This window comes from Onychomys torridus, chromosome 2 (assembly GCF_903995425.1).
Source record: "Onychomys torridus chromosome 2, mOncTor1.1, whole genome shotgun sequence".
Taxonomy (NCBI): Eukaryota; Metazoa; Chordata; class Mammalia; order Rodentia; family Cricetidae; genus Onychomys; species Onychomys torridus.
The window spans coordinates 114,163,805-114,183,354 of NC_050444.1; the positions used below are offsets into that span (position 1 = coordinate 114,163,805).

At 40.4% G+C, this 19,550-nt stretch overlaps 1 long non-coding RNA gene across 2 annotated transcripts; it reads right to left on the minus strand.

Moving 5' to 3' along the window:
* Positions 1–442: 442 nt before the first annotated feature.
* On the minus strand, positions 443–15,272 carry LOC118577444. Of its 2 annotated transcripts, XR_004944197.1 has the most exons (5): positions 15,213–15,272; positions 8,207–8,347; positions 5,735–5,797; positions 1,564–1,698; positions 443–1,311 (listed from the first exon to the last, which is right to left on the minus strand). It is a non-coding gene; the product is annotated as an uncharacterized LOC118577444 (long non-coding RNA). The 2 variants fall into 2 exon arrangements; XR_004944198.1 differs by lacking the exons at positions 1,564–1,698; positions 5,735–5,797.
* Positions 15,273–19,550: the final 4,278 nt, after the last annotated feature.

The window sequence follows — 19,550 nt, forward strand, 5'->3', positions numbered from 1 at the left end:
GGTACTAGACATAAATGAAAAATAAATACAGCTCCAAAAATATCATTTGTGATAGTAAAGACACCATGTAGGGGTTGAGGGCTGAAGATGTGGCCCAGTGTCAGAACATTCACTGATTATACACAAAGTCTGGGCTCAATCACAAGAATCCCCAAAAGAATTCAGAAATAAAATAAAACGTAAAAACTGTATGTACTGTTAAAGATAAGCTGCAATCAGCCTGAAGTCAGTGTTACAAATATAAGTCATGCTATGCAAACAATTATTAAAAGGTAGTTTTATATTCTTCTCTATAATAAATTGTTTTGAATATATTGATTAAATCCCCTGGTCATAAGACATAAGAGCATCTGAAGCAGTGTTTCTCATCCTTCCTAATGCTGAAACTCTTTAATACCTCATGTTGTGGTGACCTCCAACCATAAAATTATTTTTGCTGCTATTTCATAACTGTGATTTTGCTACTGTTGTGAATCATAATGTAATTATTTTCAGAGATAGCGGTTTGTCAAAGGGATCACAACCCACAGGTTGAGAACTGCTGCTCTGAATGGATTTAAAAACAATAACAACAACAACAACAACAAAAATCCAGCTATTTGCTATCTATAAGAGATACACTTTAGATTTAAAGACATGCGCAGGATAAAAATAAGATATAGAATATTATGTTTCTTACAAACAATAATGAAAAGAGAAGAGAGTCTGCTATTCACATACCAGGAAAAGATAATTTAAGGGTTTTTTTGGTTTTTTTTTTTTTTTAAGTCATGAAAGACAAAGAAGGGTATATGTAATAATGAAAGCAGCCAATTCACCAGAATTTGTACTCAGGGCATCCAAATATATGAATCAAACATTGGCAGCACTGGAGAAATACACAGCAACATAAAACAGTAGGAGATTACAATATTCCAGTATCAATAATAGACAGGACACTCAAACAGAAATCAGTAAATAAACCATAGACTAATGTTGGAGCTTATTCCCGATAGAACATAACTCTCTCATTCTCAGCAGTCATCAGTTTCCTGTAGTTCCTTATCCAGGGACGTGACTCTGAGATTTTTTTTCCCTTCCAACATGTCTATTGATATTGCCATTGTTCAGATCTTGCTTAGGCAGACATTTCTAGGAGAAACTGTTATACAGCAGACTTCCTGGGGTTTTAGATCTTACAATCTTCCCATCCCTTCTTCGGTGGTGTTTGCAGAACCATAGATGGAGGAGTTCTGTTGGGGCTGGGCTCCACAGGACCTGTTGGTGTCTGCTTTATGTCCAGCTGTGGATTTTTGTGATGCTCTTCATCTGCTGTAAAGAGAAGCTTGCTGATAAAAGGTGACAGTTACACTTCTCTGTGGGGATAAAGATAAGATTTAGAATGTAGGCAGGAATTAGCAGGTCTAACAGAGTGACGGTAGGGTCTCTTCTAAGAGCTACGACCTCACTAGCCAGGGAAAGTTGGATAGGTTTCTAGTACCATGTATGGTTTTCCTCCCACTGAATGGGCTGAAGTGCAATTAAACAGTCATTGGTTACCACCAACACGTGGGTGCCATTTACCTCACATGTTGGCTGCCTCTGTGGATATCTTGCCATTCTGGTCACGCCATGGTTGGTAGGTATCACAGCTGGGTAGGACTACTAATTGCTTCCCTCTCTTGGCAATTTGCATAGTATTTTATGGTACCCTGGAAGCTAGACCACAGGAAAGAGGCTTTCAGGTCAGATCCAGCTCAAGCAATTTGAGTATTGTGTCCTAGGTGTGCAGTATATGGGTACAGCAATAGGGGTTTAGCTCGATCTCTGAGAGGCAACTAAGGGCAACAATAATAGACTATACTGTTTGGAGAGTCTCTTGAATTACCCTGACCAGCCACTCAAAAGGAGATGTCCCATGCCTATTCCTGGCGGGAGTTAGTTGTTTCTTGTGGGGAGCATTGCCAGCCCCAATGGTGTAACTTTCTTTAAGGTATATACATACATGCATACTCATAAATATGTGTGTGTATCTTATATGATTTTAGGTAAATATAAAATAAGGTCCTTGAAGCGTTATTAAATAACCTTGGTGTTATTTCTTCTTCCTCCTCCTGCTTTATGGACCTTTCCTTGCTCACCAGACAACCCTCCATTTTTCTTTTTCCTGCTTCATATCCCTGCTATTCCTGTCTCGAGTCCCCTGACCTGCTATGGCCCCTTTATACATTCCTGGCTTCTATGGCTACTCCATGTAGTATACTCACATCTGAAGATTTGGAGCTAGAAACTGCACAAAAGAAAGAACATACAGCATTTGTCTTTCTGGGTCTGGGTTACCTCATTCAGTATAATCTTTTCTAGATCCATCTATTTTCCAAGCAAAGGTAGCTCATGAACCCACTGAATTATATTGTTTTAAAGAAACTCAATTCAGCAACTCAAACAGCAATTTTTAAAATGAAATAATATAAAGCAATGCAGTTCAAATATACACCAATTTGATCTTGAATGCTGAGGAATAAATACACCCCACCCTGCCCCACCACCCTGTTAAAACACAGTTTGCAGAAGAGCAGAAAATTTTGTATGGGCAGTACAAATACTAAAATTTATAATACACGCTAGTCTCCAATCTGAACCATGTGTTGCAAACAGCATTCATAGGTTTAGCACAGCATGACAGCAAGCAGCAGGGTAAAGTGTGCCTGTGCTCTCAGAACCAAGGCTGCAGTGAAGTCACACGATGCAACACAGGTGAGTACTGTCAAAACACCTCAGAATCATTGCATATCAAACTTAGAATTTTGTTTATTTATTTATTTATTTATTTATTTATTTATTTATTTATTTATTTGAGCTGAGGATTGAACCCAGGGCCTTGCACTTGCTAGGCAAGCGCTCTAACACTGAGCTAAATCCCCAACCCTCAAACTTAGAATTTATTTTTGTTTGTTTCATATTCAGAAACCTTTCTCTGAGGCTAGAGAGACGGCTCAGCAGTTAAAGGCTCACAACCAAAGATCCAAGAAACCGCTCACTTTTTTTGTCAGCTACTGTGAACCCCTACACACACACACACACAAACACACACACTAAATTGCACAATTTCACGTAGGGTCATGACTCCTAGGATAAGAAGCTGGGTCTCAGTCGTCTAACCCAGTGGCTCTGAAGCAGTGAGATTATTCTTCATTTATCAGATTCCTGTGAAACCAAAATGGAAACCATAAAAGTGAACCACTAGTATTGCATTGAGTTTTTCAGGAGGTACCCAGATGCCAGACAGTACAGACTAAGCCCCAGATCCCCATGAACCCTGATCTAGTTAGGAACGACATCATTGACAAAGAAGTCTGGGTCTGGGGAGGAATAGTCCTCATGCTGGAGTACCTAGAATGCCCAGTGAAGAATCAAGGCCATGGAGACAAAGGTACAAGTGATGATGGGTCTGGAAAAATGCTTAAGACTAACCACCAGTCAGTACACAGTTCCAACTTCAGTAGTTTTGAATGTCTATTTGTTTCTGTTATAGAAACAACAGCCTTTCATTACAAGAACTTCTGAAATTGCATAAGAAAAGAAAAGAAAAACGTATAATCTCCACAGTTATGTTCACAACCATTAACATGTGAATGTTTTCTGTATTTTAATGAATAGATTGTTGGTTTTTTTTGCTGAACTGTGTTCATTCTGTGTGTTCAATTTTGCATCCTGCTTTTTTCACGCTGTTACAGCATAAGCATTTTCCATTTGTAAACATTTTTGTTCATGGCTTCACAATGTGCTTTGATGTGGTTGTACTACATGGAATATTTATTGCTAATTTTTCACCACTTTGAATACTATTTGAATGGGTATGTGTATACAGTAATAGAACCTCCTTTTTAATGATATACCTGAGGAGAAAATATGAAGTCAACGAGTCTTAAGCATTTTCACACATCTTGTCAAATCACTTTCATACTTCATTTATATGCAATTACAATCTTTAAAATTCTAAAAATCGAGATAAAAGTATTCACCATTATTCCCCTTAGGTCTGGAAGCTGACAACTAGTAAGTATTCTAGTATATTCTTTCACCATAATTTGAAAATACATACATTATATTTACTCACTTATATGTAATTACTAAATTAAGACCATTGTATATAGGTCTATAACAGTTTAGTTCTTAATAGTTTAGTCCTATGTCAAAAATGATACTTCAGGGGCTGGGGAGATGACTCAGTGAGTAAAGTGATCTCCACACAGCATGAAGATCAGAGTTCAGATCCCCAGGGCAAATATCAAAACCCAGAGTGGTGGCTGGTGCCTGTAACCCCAGTATTATCTAGGGTGACAGAAATTAGGCAGAGCTCATGGGCTCACTAGCCAGCCAGAAACATGTGGCTCCAGATATTTTTATACCTACTGTGAAAGGCACCTATCTTGGCCAACTAGAAAGCCAGGGAATGCCCAACACTCTCTCCTTGCCCTGTCTGTCTTTCCTGGCCCCTGTGGTTTGTAAGAGAGGTGACCCTCCTGAACTCACTGGACAGATTATGTTAAAAGCAGAGGAGGAGGCCTGCTCCTGACACTTGGGAAATGAGCCCAGTGGGATCTTCTGTTGCAGGAATGAGTAAGCCAAGAGACATCTCCAGTTCTGGGAGGTCCTGTGGTCAGAACATGCAGACACTCACCAAGATGACAGCTCCCTCTCAGCCCCTCCCTTGGTCTTGAGTCTTTGCTTGTTGTCTAGCCTGCAGCTCTTCCTTCTCTCAGGACCTAGAGGTACACTCTCAATAAGTACAATATCCTGGCCTCTTTGCTTCAGTTTGGAGTAGCTCTGTAAGGGCATCTCAGCTTCTAGATTCTCTGCAGGATTTGCTGGGCCTTTATTATGACCAAGTGATTTCTAACCCCAGCTTGTCCAACCCTGGCTTCCTTCACCTCTCTGCAGCTGTTGATCCCAACAGCTACCACAATGAATTTACACAGGTGCTTCCAAAGTCTCACTCTCTCTGTTGCCTTCCTGGGATGGAGCTCCATCCCTGCCATCACCTTGGTCCGTGACTCTAAGCAGTCATCAGTGCTGGGCCTCAGTTTTTCCCAATATGCAAAGTAAGAGGCTTTGTCTTGTTTATCCACACCTCCTTGTTTTAAGTGGATTTTTATGTGCTCTCTGGTTTCAACAACCACAAAACTGATTTTAATAAAAATCATTGACCAGGAACCAAAGCATTTGTTAGGATCCTAGTTATTAATGACTGCATATGACCCAACAGAGCCTGCCCCAGAGAAGAGCCTCCAGGGTAAACAGCTTCTCTCTCCCCGCAGAGGGCAGTTCAACTGAAAGATGCTGGCTACTACGTCCCTGAGGAGGTATGGAATCGAGAGCATACCACAGGACCATCCACACCAAAAGAAGTCACATGGCAGCCTCTCATTCACAAAAGAGATACATTACAGGCTCTAGGATTCTAAGAATAAATAAAAGAAACAGAAACCAACCAGGCAGGATGCCTGCTAAATGTGCACCAGTATTCTTGTTCTTTTACATAGGTGATGGCTCATTTCATTTTCACAGCACTCCCTGTAAACTGGCCATCACAGTTCCATTTTATAGATGAAGTTACAGAGGACCTGTGACAGCACAGAGTCACATGTCATGTATGTACAAGAGCCAAGACTACTTTCCTTGGTTTTACTGAACTGCAAAGTACATGCCTACTCCTGTGCCTGCTGCCTCCTCTGTGAGAGCAAGTGAGTACCTTGAGGGCAGGCCATGTGTCTTTTCCCTTGGAATCCTGAGTACCTGGCATGCTGTCAATCACCTGTTACCAAAAACACATTTATGACATTAATTACTTAAGATCTCAAATTCTCAGAGTAGCATTTCCATCACATTATCATACAATCAGCCTTCTTACATCCCCTTCTAACTTTTCTTAAAATGCTTAGCCTTCAATGAAGGCCAAATACAAGAAAAACAGCTTATCTGTCCTACACAGTAAATTCAATCCCGTGCTATTTGCAAGATTACTCCACCTGTCCCGGTAAGTTAGGGTCCTACTGATTTCCCTAAACTGAGTATGGTTTGGAAGGATGGTTTAACATATATCTTAACATATCCATAAAAACTGTCCTAAAGATATTGGATCATTCAATGAGACTTGGTGAGGCCAATGTATGTACTGCTGCCTCTGAGGTTATTATTGCTTTAATAAAACATGCTTTATAAACCTCATGAAGGCTGTAATTAAATTTATAAGCAGCCTTTCTCACAACTTTAACAAAAGATGTCTAACTGGTGGTGTGTGTGTGTGTGTATGTTTTGTGAGTGTATGTGTGTGTGTTAAAATCCTGCTCCATAAGGATTATGGCTCCCCCGCTGTTTGGAAAAGATCATCTCACTTGTAACACTAATAACTTGAGCAGGGGAGAAGCTGGCCTGGTGAATGGAATGCACTTCACTGCACATCTTGGCTCAGCTAGAAATCGGAAACAGATGGTCCTTGCGGCTGCTTTCCCACTCGAGTCCGCTCACTGCCAGCCTGTGGTCTTCAGTGGGCTGCTGCTGGCAGTCTGTGACTTGAACATAGTAGGACGTGGCAAAAGAAATCAAATCTTTTCCAATGAGCAGCAAGTTATAATGAAATTTGACAGATCTGACATTCTATACCTAACATCTAGTTAGAATATATTAACCTTTTAGTTTTCTTAAGCGCCTTGTGTAGAAGTTGTGAATATACTTATTAGAGGCTTGTGTTGCGTGCGTTCTCTTTTTCTTTCTTTTTTCCCCCCATTTTTAACAAGGGGCAGAGGGTTTAGCCCAGTCTTGGATGGCAGCTGGCTAATAGAGAATGCAAAGAGAGATTAAAAGTCAAGGAACTTCTAAATAGAGACGAGGTGCACAAGAGCTGCCACTAAGGGGGAAATTAATTCTTTGCAGGACCGGGTGGGTGAGTTCCTACTGGAAAAAGCATCAGTGTTTTTCTTAAGGACAAAATATACATGTTTGCATGCACACACACAGAGACAAAAAATATGACCAGTCCCACAGTATATCATTCAAATGGAATGAGCCTGTCTGGACCCTGTGTATTTTCAATACTGCCTTTTTTGGTTTATGAATTTGCTTCTGCCACACTGCAAGGTGGCTTGGGACACCAGTGTATTTAAGTCAGGACACTTATACCTAGAAATGATGTGTACCTGTACAGAGAGCTTTGCCACTTTTATTGAAGAAAAAAAAGAGGAGGGAAGGAGAGAAGGAAGGAAGGAAGGAAGGAAGGAAGGAAGGAAGGAAGGAAGGAAGGAAGGAAGGAAGGAAGAAAGAGACCTCCAAAAAAGGTGGGGTGGGCATTTTTCTGGAGGAGCTGAACTTCCTACCTTCCTACATCGGCTCTTCTGCCTGTGTCAAAGCTGGTGATGACTGAGAGCACACACTTGAAGAACTGCAGTGTACTCTTAGCTGCATTTAGGGATTTTTCCACCTGACTACAGTTAGAGGAAAGACCCAGGTATTAATAGAAGGTAATCTCTTTTCAGTACAGCTTCTCTTTTCTTTCCTTTTTAATCTTACATGCCCGTTTGCCCTAAACTGGACTCTGCAGCTCAGCAATGGGGTACCTTTCTAATTCCAGGGATTCTGAGACTGTGGTAATTCATAGTATTTGTTAAACCCAACACCTAAATCTGCAAAAGAAATACAATGTATCTACTTTCTTAGCATAGGAACAGCATGGGGTGGGATAGTTTCTAGTCAAGCAGATGTAGGCTAAATTGTTAGCTTTTTTTATTTTTAAAACAAAATCTTGTCTGTAGTTCAGATTGGCCTTTTATGTGCAATTCTCTTGCCTACATCTCCGAGGACCACAGGTGTACACCAACACACCAGGATGGTCTTTGATCTTCCTTAACATGAATCTTTTGGTAAGACTCTTACCTTTTGGACTCGGACCTGAAAACTGAAAATAATAGCAACCTCCTAGGACTGTTGTGCATGCTGCACGTGCATCACCTAAAAGCATCTTAAGAGAGATGCCTGGCATACAGCAGGTGCTTCATCCTATCAGTGACTTCAGAGGTAATGCCAGGGATGAAAGGGCTGGACTCGACCCCTGGGCTCCATCCTCATTCTATTTCTAACTTAGTAACCCTAAATATAACACTTTGCCTCCCAGCATCTGTTTCTGATCGTGAAGTATGGTTAATAATAAGTCTACCTCACAGGAACTTACCTGGAAAAAAAATACTTAAGGCTCTTGGAACATCGCCTGGCTGAGAGGAAATGCTGGATAAACGTTAGCCGTTATTACATGCTGTGTTCAAATCACGTGCTCTTGTAGAGTTTCACATTTCCAAGGGTTCTGGAAACAAAGCTTAAAAGGAGAGGGAAATGCATTTAATTGCTGGCACTACAGAAATGCTATTTAATGGATGGATGAATGGATAAAAGACATATGTTCCTCAAAGACAGGTAGTAATGCAGCCAGTCTATCTGGAGTAGACACAGAAGAGGGACAGAGATAAGGAAGGCAAAGGGGGTCAGAGAGCCGCAGCTCCCTGTGGAGCGGGACTCTGACCCAGACTGTGTACTAAAAGGGGAAACAGCATGAACAGAAAGGGAAGAGGAGTCTGCTGGACTGTAAGGCTGCAAGGGGCTCTCAAGGTGGGCGGATGGCTGTGTCTTCTTCTCATCCTGACCTGAGCTGTGGGGAACTTCCTGCCCTTCTGGGCCCTGCAACCACAACAAAAAAGACACCGCCTGGCCTTGGAGATCTTAGGTGTAGATGAGAAGGCAGGCCCGAAGTGGGGTCTCAGAGCTGTGATGGAACAAGGCACAGGTTATTAGGGGAGAACAGAGGAGAGATAACCCAGCCTCACAGCACAGGACCAGAAGACAGAAAAACAGGGTGCTTCTCAAGAGGGGCACTGCTGCATAAACAAGGCAGTAGCAACAGCACAGCATTTGGGACATAATAAGAAATATGCACTTAGTGCATATTTTTGCTTATAACTGCACATATACACACGCCTACAAAACAAATGTCATTTTCTTTGATTTCCTGATTAGCATAGGACACAGAAAATCAGAGAGGTTAGTTAAAATAGGAGAGGCCACATAGTAACTCCCAGAACAGAGTATGAGACTTCAGAAATAGTACTCTCAACCATTCTACTACCCAAGCCTCTGAAGAAAACATTAATATTCCATTACACATTGCCCTGCAGCAGCACAGAACCAGATTCTGAAGCGTTCATCGGTATTGTACACCTGCTGACAGCAGTCTTAGAGGCTTGTACCCCAGTGCACTGGAGGAACGACCCAGCTACAAATCTTGTGCTCTGGGATCACTGTTTGTCTGTTTGTTTGTTTGTTTGTTTGTTTGTTTTTCATTATATAAAGTGGATGATTCATTTGGGGAACTTGGTCTGTGATGACCAGAGCAAGGTTATAAAGCCATCTGCACTTGGCCCAAGGCTTCTTGTGATGGTCCATTTTCCTCCTAGTGCTTCCCCTTACCACCTGCACCTTATTCTGTCTCCTAATTGTACAGCTAGGGGACCCCACTTGTTATCCTACATACTCAAGGGAAGCTAAGGAAAAAAACTAAAAGCCCAGACTCTATGGGCTTTTTTCCCGATGGGAATGCTGCCTTTGCCTTAGCTCCACTTACGTGCATGGAGACGTGTACAAATGACAAGAGTTAAATTCAAACCATGTAGCTGCTTTCTGTTATATTTTTTTTTTCTGACTGAAGGCAAACCATTTAGATGTTTGTTTCCAAAAAGGCATCTGTCAGCAATCAAAGAGGGGAAAATGCATAAAGCAACGCAATTGTTTGGAGTAGCATTTCCTGGATCATGTTAAATGCTTGAATTGTTCCCCATTATGCTCACCAAATAATTTTATTTCCCACAATAATTGCAATATTTAACATGTTTTATTTAATCTTGTTTTAAGGCTATTAACGATGGGCCACACTGTGGAAAGACTGCCGCATGAGAAAGGGCAGGCTTCCGTCGGGCTTTTAGTTGACAATGATCAAGTTAAATGTACCTAATGGTTCTGGATTTAAAACTGTTATCCAAAAAGACATCTAACATTTCTTCGTTCCAAACGACTACTGTGTTATCTGCTGCAAAGTCCTCTCAGGCATTGCATCATTCACAAAATGAAATCTGGAAGCCAGTTTAGGCAGTACCCCATTCATTCATAAATCATGGGCAAGCATACAACATTCTGAATCCTGGAAATGCTGTGCCTCAGAGGACAAACACCTCCAACTTCAGAGGTTTCTGACAGACATACTCAGACACAGAAACGCTGCAGCCTCACCAGTATACTTGTCCACGCACCTTTATGCAGGAGAGGAAGCTGGAGGATATGGAGTGGGAAAGAGAGTCTAAGGGAAATGAATGGGTGGGAGGGACAGGGGTAGATTCAAAGACAGAATACTGCTTCCTTTTCCTATTCCTTTGTGGGGTGGGGGTCAAGTTACTATTTTACATTTTACATAGAATTTACAAACTCTTTCCTTGTCTTTCTCCAGATGGTGACTGCACAAGGCTGTGGGAGCTCCGGCCGGGAAAGTTGGAGTGCATTTCTGGAAGGAGCACATGTCCCTCAGCAGATCCTGACACCCATCTAACATTATGTTGTCACAGATTCTTTGAAGAGATCTGAGACCAAGGACATGCAAGCACAAAGAACCTTCCAAAGAATGAGAACAATTCTCCTAGCCTCGTGTTATTAGAAGATTACAATGGAGGATGAGAAAAGAACAAATGCCCCATTTAGTATATTCCTTCCTATTCATTCCTAAATGCAGCCTGTGAGCCATGGCTCACATGAGAAAACACCTCTGGTTCTAAAGGCTTAAAGACTAAAAGTTACTTTCCTGAAATCATTTTGGTCAAAAAGAGATTTCTACTGTACTACCATAAGGCCAAACATATATATCCTACTACTGTTAAGGAATAGGCCATAAAGGGAAAAAAAAAAGCCATCCAATATAACTTCATTGTAACTTAAAGACCTGAACAAAAGTTCCAAAACATAATGAGGTTGAAAATATGACTAGGAAAAATCCATCAGGTAGTTGAACTGTAAAAACACAACTCTTCAATGATCAGAGTTGTGCCATTTTGAGAAATAGTGATCAATTCTCCTGGACCCTGAGGTGCCCACACAGAAGGCCTCCGGGCATAGAACTGTGTAGCTCGTCACTGGTGGGAGTTGGGGACGCCAGGGTTGCTCATCTTCAGAACAAAACTCAGGATGACTTTGCAGTGTTGCTGCTACACAGGTGCTGTGTGCAGCCCCAGCTCAGCTCAGCTCCCAGGAGTGACAGCTACCAAATGCAATACAAGAGGTCCTGCACCCTTCCTTCTCCCCATTAGTCCTGAATAAGTGGCTTGTATTCAGCAGCTGTCTAGAGGTTTTCTCACCCCCCAAAAAATCATTTTTCTAGTACTTCTTATTGCTACACCCATGTTCCTGTGTGTGTTTTTTATGGAAAAAAAAAAAAGCTTAACTTGAATTCCTTATTTACAAAAAGACGGCCAGGTCATAGTAAGAAAATCAGAGCTCATTTTTCCTGACTAAGGAGATTCTTGGATCCAATTTAGCCCGAATCATGTAAAAATGAATTGATACTGAGTACATGCTTTATTTTTAAAGAATGAAGATGTCCAGAATTCATGTTAACAACATCAGAAATATGGATATACAGCCCAGTGTTGGCCAGAATGAGCACCAGATCAGGAATGTACTAATTTACTCACATGGAAACACAACTAAACACAATGCCAACTGAACCAGAAAGCAAGAGACTCCGGTGCTGGCATCTTGGATTTAGGTTCTTTCATAACCAAATTAACTAATGAATTAATTAAAAATTTTTTGAAAACCAAACAAGGTATAGAAGGAGAAATATTTTATCCCTGGGATTTTTTTTTTTCTTCTTGGAAAGCCTGTGCAGTTCTTCCCAGATTTAGTTTTAGACTCTTTGCTTTGCTTCCAAGGGAGATGTGCAACCCAGCAAAACTGAACCAAACACTTTCTAAAATGCACAGCTCACGTTCTTGAGGAGAGTGGCTGTGAAACACAGATACTGAATCAGACTTTAGAGTCTGAGTTGGGGGGGGAGGGAAAAACGCCCCAAACATTGCATGATAGTCTCTAAGCAGTTCCATCTGTCAGGCAGAAATTTTAGGCTAATAGCCTGTGGCGATCTCCCTCCGCAGTCCACTACCTGCCTTTGTCCTATTAAATCTCTTTATTCTCCTTAAAAAAAAAAAGGGGGGGGGGGGTTGTTGGAAGGAAAGGAAAAACCTTGCAGACCAAAATCATCTGAGTGATGAAGCCCTAATTTTAACCACCTCCCTTTGATGTGTAGCAGTGGGCTCTTGTTTTAAAGAGGGAGCAGGGAAGACAGTGCTAGCAGCAGACTTCTCCTCTCCACTTCACCTTGCCACTGGGTCTGGGAGAGATTGGTTCATTGTCAAGGAGATTTTTTTTTACCCATGATTCCATATGGTATGGACCGGACTACATGTTGCCCCACATGCCACTGCAAATGTTTTCTCAATTAGGTGTCTTATCTCCCGTGAGTTAGCATCAGATGAAGCTTGCTGACAGCGTAATGGCAGTGAAGGCTTCCGACGGCTCCATCAAATGGCAGCTTTGCTACGACATCTCGGCCAGAACTTGGTGGATGGTGAGTTGGCAGCCGGGACTGCCTTTTTTTTTTCCTCCCCCCCTCCTTTTCTACTTTCCCTCCCTCTTTGACAAAATGTCCCAGACCTCACATTCATCAAACTCACATTTGATTTTTTTCACACTCTTCAGTGAGGCTGCCTCACACGGCTTCCTCTCGCCACCCTCCCTCTCCCCGACACTCTGCAACTTGAGTTCCCAGTAATGCGTGCCCTTGTTTTCTATGGGACAGTATCTGGTGTTTGGGTTTTTATATTATTATCATTATTATTATTATTATCATCATCATTATTATTATTATTATTATTATTATTATTATTATTATTAAAAATATGTTTAAGAGTGTGGAAAGAATTCTGTATTTTAGCCACAGGCGTCTGCAGATAGAAAAGGAGCTGTTCGTGCTGTCCCTTGGGTTTTGTGTCTTCTCTCTAGCTTCACATCCTCTTCACTTTTGTTTTTGAGAACTATGGGACGCATGGTTCTCCTTGGCTGTGAAATTTTCTAGGGGTGCGTGTTGAGCACTGGAGAAAAGCAAGCCCTGTGTGAATCCTTTCATGCCCCAGTAACTGGAATGCCTCAAGTCACCTGTGAGAGTACTCCATTCCTCATCTTCTATCAGGGGACCAGAGCTCTCACATCTAACTTTTCCATGTTTGTTTATGTGGGAGCAGCAGCTCTTTCATTTCTTAGAACCCCCAAGTCTGAGTGGAACAGATCCACACACTCTTTCTTTCAGTTACTCTGGGCAAAAGAAAGTTTGAGGAACTTCCAACTTGTAGCTGCCGAATGAGTTAACTCACATGTCATGGTCAACCAGGCCAGACAACCTTTGACTTCTGGGATCTATAAGAGCTAGAGTGAAGTGGGGGATGTACAATAGCTCATTGTCACAGGAGACGCTGGTCCTGTGAGGAAGAGAGTCCCAGAATCATTGCTGTCCTCGTTAGGGTGGTGTCCGTTAAGGATTAATTCGTTAGCACCGCATTCCTAGTTTTCCGTAATTATTATTCTTGCAGCAAGCGTGAATTCTTCCAGGGAGTGAAAAAAAAAAAAAGTTTGCTCCCAGGACAATGAATGTATTATCCGTTCCTAACTGGACCGTGAACTTCAGCACATTTCACATAGATATCAGTTTAAGAAAAGGAGAGTGTGTGATGTTGAAGGGGGAGCCTGGTGAACGGAATTACAAAACAGGGCATGGTTTACTGTACGATCTACAGGAAAAAAAGTACTCTCCCTTCCTGGTCAAATGGTGCTATCATTTTGGCAAGATGTAGGAATTCGGAAGACTGAGACTATTAAAAGTGAACTACTGCAGAATTCTACTCAGCTGCTGCCTGGGATTCAGTGTGCCCATTCCAAGGACTTGAGTAAAAGTAGTTGTGGGGATGTGTGTACATGAATATTTTCTTTTGTAATTTCTTAACTAGACATCAGAAACTTTACCAGCGGTTGCAGGGACAATATGACAGACAGCTTTTGGCTAATGAGACTTGCAATCATCTATCTATTAGGACCCTGAACTTTTATTCAAGGCATTTATTTCCCCATTAGACTGTCTGCCAGCAAGAGCAAGGTTTGCTTGTATGAGACGGTGATATTGCTTCGATTCACACAGCTTGTTAAGCACTATAAATGAATTTACTGATTAGTTTGGTAATTATTTTCTAGGCTAAGTTGTAAGCTTGAAAAAAAAAAAAACTGTGCTGATACCATGTTCTGGGTGAAACACTGTTTCCTTACTGTATTTCAAGAGGTCCTAGATTTTATAGACTGTTACTTTTTATGGCAAATTATCTCTATTATTATTATTATTATTATTATTATTATTATTATTATTATTTCGTGCAAAGATCACCAAATGCTTCTTACTTTCTTTTTTTTTTCTAATTTGGAAAACTATAATTTCTTTCCTGTAAAGGTCACTTGGAAGTTGCTTTTCATTTTAAATTCTTTTACAGATGTTTTACCGCAGGGAATATAATGTATAAAAGCGGTGGGAACATTTAGCAGTGCATTTGACTACAGATAAACAATGCTGAAAGCTTGCACGCTGCTGTTCCGGCTGCACACTGCAGAGATGTTTCTGCTTCTTGATTTTTTGCTTTGAATAAGGGGTGAGAAATCTACAGGCTCTTTAGAGAAGTTGTAGAAATTACCATAGGGAATAAATCAAAATTTTAGTTCCCTTAGGGCTATTGTACACCATAGCATTTCAGACCTACCAGTTACAAATATTTCTGACATAAATTTTCATTATTGGTAGTAAACTAAGGGAAAGCTTTGATGAAGGAGGCACAACTAATTAAAAGAACACAAATTTCACATTTTTTTTTAAAATCGTCTTCCTTAAATAACCCTCACTCCTTTTCCCTCAATATCATCACCTTACTAACCCAAACAATTTTTTTCCAAACTGAAAAAATAAAGAAACTTCTCCTGGCTCACATGGTTCTTCAAGCAAAAGACAATTCAAGATCTGAATTTCACATTAAAAGCGAATAAAACGTTAAAATTACCTCCTGTGTCATCTGGCTGCTCAGACTCCGGGCTCATAGTGGGAACCTCCGGCTTGGTCCTCCCAGCATACAAAGGCAACTCAGTGAATGCCCCCTCCGCCCATGGAGACTCGGCCTCAGCTGCCAGCACCAGGATATGCAATTTTGCTTTTTAATGAATCGTAAACAATTTGTATGGCAAATGAGTTTGTTTGTTTTAGTTTAGGGGCATGTGCTGGGCCAGGTTATGGAGGATCATCACCTACTCGAGGATTTAGGTGCAAATGGGTGGAGCTCTGGTTCACCTTTTAATTTTTTTCCCCTAAATAATAAAGACACACTAGAATGAAAGAAACCGGTCAATACAAGATTAAGAAGAACGCCCCCTCTCCCCGCTCTTCTCCTCCCTGCCCCCCATAACTGCTCTGGTGTACAGTGGAGTTTAGTGCTCTTTCTGATAACTAACTGGAAATCAGTTGGATGAAGTAATCACCATTCTTTCTGAATATAAGTTTCAGCTTTGTCTTTAAAAGCCTACTTCCAGTTAAGAAATAGTTATTTTATGGTGTAAGTTGCTGAGAAGGGACATCTCTGGCTATTACTTACTTCTTTAGGTTAAAAGTTAATGCTTTCTTGAAGGACATTGAATATAAGAAATTAAAAATGTATTTTTATATCAAATAGAGCAAAAAAGTATGTGGGATACTCAAATGTCTAATGAAAACTTTTACTCAAAAGCACCAAGTTGTAAACAACTGGAGGTTGACAGGCAACCGGGTTCAAGCATGCACATTTTAACAGTAATTACCTTTGGCACTGCCACTTATGGGGAATCTTTTGATATCTGAGCCACGGCTCTAATGCTTTAATCATGTAAATCAAGAAATAGATATTGCTTATCAACTGCATCTCACTGTGTTGTGACATCTCTAGTTGAAACTTTCCGACAGAAAACTAAAGAAAGTGCTCACAAAATTTTTCCCAACTCTAAACAAATTGGAAATGCCCCGAATGCACATATATGCTCCAAGAGAGACTTACCCACTAAAACACCTCCATTCTCCCCATACAGCTTAATAATCCTTCTCCTGGCCAAACTAATTTAGCGATATGGGTTTATTATGATAAAATTTGTCTTCGAATTCCAAAATACACTTGTCTTTCTTCTATCATTCAAATTTATAATTTATGATGACTAAAACAAAACTTACTGGGTGACTCTGCAACTAGCTGTAGTTACCCAGGCCAAATTCTTAACCAATTATTTTTGACAGTTTCCTTAGAAATCGACACATTCATTTTCAATCAATAATTGTTGTTTAGTTCAGTTGTTTACAACTCAAACTTGGTATGCCAGGAGCATGCTTGGACAAGAAGGATCTGGTATGCTTTGTGATATAAATACCTGTTTTTTAAAATATGCATGTAAAAAGCATGTTTCTGTGAAATACTTTCATATTCTGTTGATCAATTAAAAGCCTTCTCCTGCAGTCTACTTCCACAAGGACTGGCAGCTTCATGTTTATGGAAACCTCTTGCTGCTGTTTGCTTGAATTCACATTGTGAGCCACATTTCCCATTTCAATTTTTAAATGCTAATTGTCAACTGAGCAACTTTTCTTAATGATCATTTTCTGCATGCCTTTGAAGATAATGCCTAATGAAGATTTTCCTAGGAATTGGCACTAGCCTTTTCAAGATAATGATTGAAATAACTTGAAAATTGCAAAAAAAAAAAAAAAAAAAAAGGTAATAAATGAAAAGACTCAAAAAGAGGAGAACCAGGAAAAAAAATAAAGCATGATATCATCTCAGTACCTGGTCTGTTTTTAGACCTTGAATTTAACACATTTGTGTGCTTTAAAAATATTTTTATACAGTGAATGGCTTGATCTGAGCTCATTATTAAATAAACAACTTTAAGTAGAAGCCACAATAGTAAATAAGTGTAACCATAGGATGTCTAGGGATATCTACCAACCTCAGATGTTTCTATGCCCTCAAATATTCTTTTTCTCTCTCAGCACTGGAAGTAATAGGTTCTAAAAAAAAATCTGAATGAGGTAGGGTTGACTTTTCTTCTTCCACATATATTAAGAATTTATCCTTATCGTTTTCTTTGAGGTCAGCCCTGTACAACTGCTTTTCAAACACAATTCACTATTCTTAGAGAGAAGCAAATACATTAGACTAGTTCCTTTTTTTTCTCTCCTTAAATCTAATTATGGTCCAAATCTGCTTCATTCGGAAATGTGATTGGCTGCTTAAGCTAGCCTGTGCTCTTCTGCTATCTTTCTTAAAAATCTTGATTTCCTGTTGTTACGGTCGTATTTCTCCTGTGAACTTTAGACAGTGAAATAAACGCTTTGTCTTTCCTTCTTTTCTAGCTGATTTTCCTTCACCTGTCCTGAATATTGTCAGGAGTGTTTCTAATTTAAAACCAAGAGAATCAGGGGCTGATTAGAAGACAGGAAATTGGAGGATTAAGCTGTCTGGTTGCACTTCCTTTACTTATCAGCACTCAGTAACTCACTCTAGATTGCAAACTCAACAGGACAGTTTTGACAATGCATTGTTCTTTCTGGATGCTTGCATGCATACAGTGAGAGTGTACGGCAGCCTGTGCATGCCCACAATCACACGTATCTGTGAGTGTTTCTGTGTGTACTTGTGAGTACGATGAGAACAGAATCTGCAGCTGGTAGTTATAAGTAGGTATGTTAAAAATGGGATAGCCCTGAACCAAATGGGGGCTTATAATGTAGACACAAAAGTTCATCTAAAGAATATTGTTTCAGGTTAGTTCTGTGAAATTGTGTGAATAATGGAATGCTACAAGGGGAAAAGCAAGACACACTTTTGGAAGTAGATGCTGGTAGCCCTTATGTTGTCCCTCTCTCCGGGTTTGGCTCAGAAGTGCAAGCACTCCTATTGGACAGAGAGGTAACTCAAAACAAGTGAATAAGTTAATCTAACAGGATTCCCAAGGCCACTTTGGGATCCCCTTGCCTCCAGACAAGAATGGATTCTTTCTTCTTGTGACTGAGAGTCTTAGTGCTCCAGATGAGCTTATATTATGAAATGGACTCAAGACAAGGAACAAAACAGTAGAGCAGGACAAAAGCATAAATATTTGTCTTATGTCATCTAATCACCCAAAATTAATAATGTAACACAAGTAAATTGACCATATAAATTTCTACTGTTTTGTGTATATTTGCAGGACTGCATTCTAGAAGCCAGGCTGCAAAGTCCCTCTTTTGACCTCCCTCTGCCCACTGTCTTGCCCTCAATAAGAATCTTCTCATTTGATTTATGAGTGTTCTTGGGGGATATGTACGTTTTTTCTACCTTGTCCTGCAGAACACTAGAGGATGAAGAGAGGAAGAAGGTATGATGTGACAAAAGGAGTTGGTTGGTTGGTTCAGCTGGTAAAGAGGGAATTAGCATTTAAGGACTTCTTCAGACAGACAGTCACCCCCTCATTTGTGCATCATGGACAAGGCCCAGACATCGGCTGCTGTTTCAGCTCACATGTAGGAAGGAGCCCCTCAGTACCTCGCTACATATCTCACCCTCACAGGTAACACAGATAAATGTCAATCTGGTGGATATACGCTAGATGCTTTGGATATGTATGATCATGCCACAAACCTACTTTATATCTAAAAGAAGCAAGATTATCTAGGGTTTCCCATCTCCCAAGACAATGCCCAAGTTGAAAACAAGCTGCTTAGGCTGGAGAGTCCCCGTGTTTAATGTAGCCCCACTTGTTGCAGGCGAATGAATAATTAGAATGTAACACTCTTCAGAACTTTAGATGATTTGGACCACCCACTGGTAGAGACACAAGTCTGTTTGCCATAGAGGTACGAAGTTTATAACGTGTCAGAAGGAAGGACGGGACACCAGTCTCGTGGCAACAATTCCTGATCTGAAAGAGTGTTCTATCTTCCTGTTACACAACAGGAAGGTTTGGTGCTGTTAAATGAGCTAAAGAAATTGTGAGAGACCTGCCAGTCCTACTAAGTAAATCTAGTCATTTTGAAAATGCACATTTCACCAAAAATGCATGTTTAGAGGAGGAAGTAAACACAGCATGTTTAAGTTTTTGAAGAATGGTAGGGACATTTTTTTCCATTATTAAATTCTATTTAATGGATATTTCACTTACGGTTTTAAGTGGATAGTTCACTTAAAGGGCATTTTTTTCCACAGAAAAGCATCTATTCTCTCCTCTCTTTCTTCCCCTCCCCTCCTCAAGGCACCATGATAACCTAGAGTGTTGGTGGTGAAGGTTAGTGTTGGACAGTTTTCATTGCCACAAGATTTTCTAATTAAAGGTTGGTCCCAATGAAG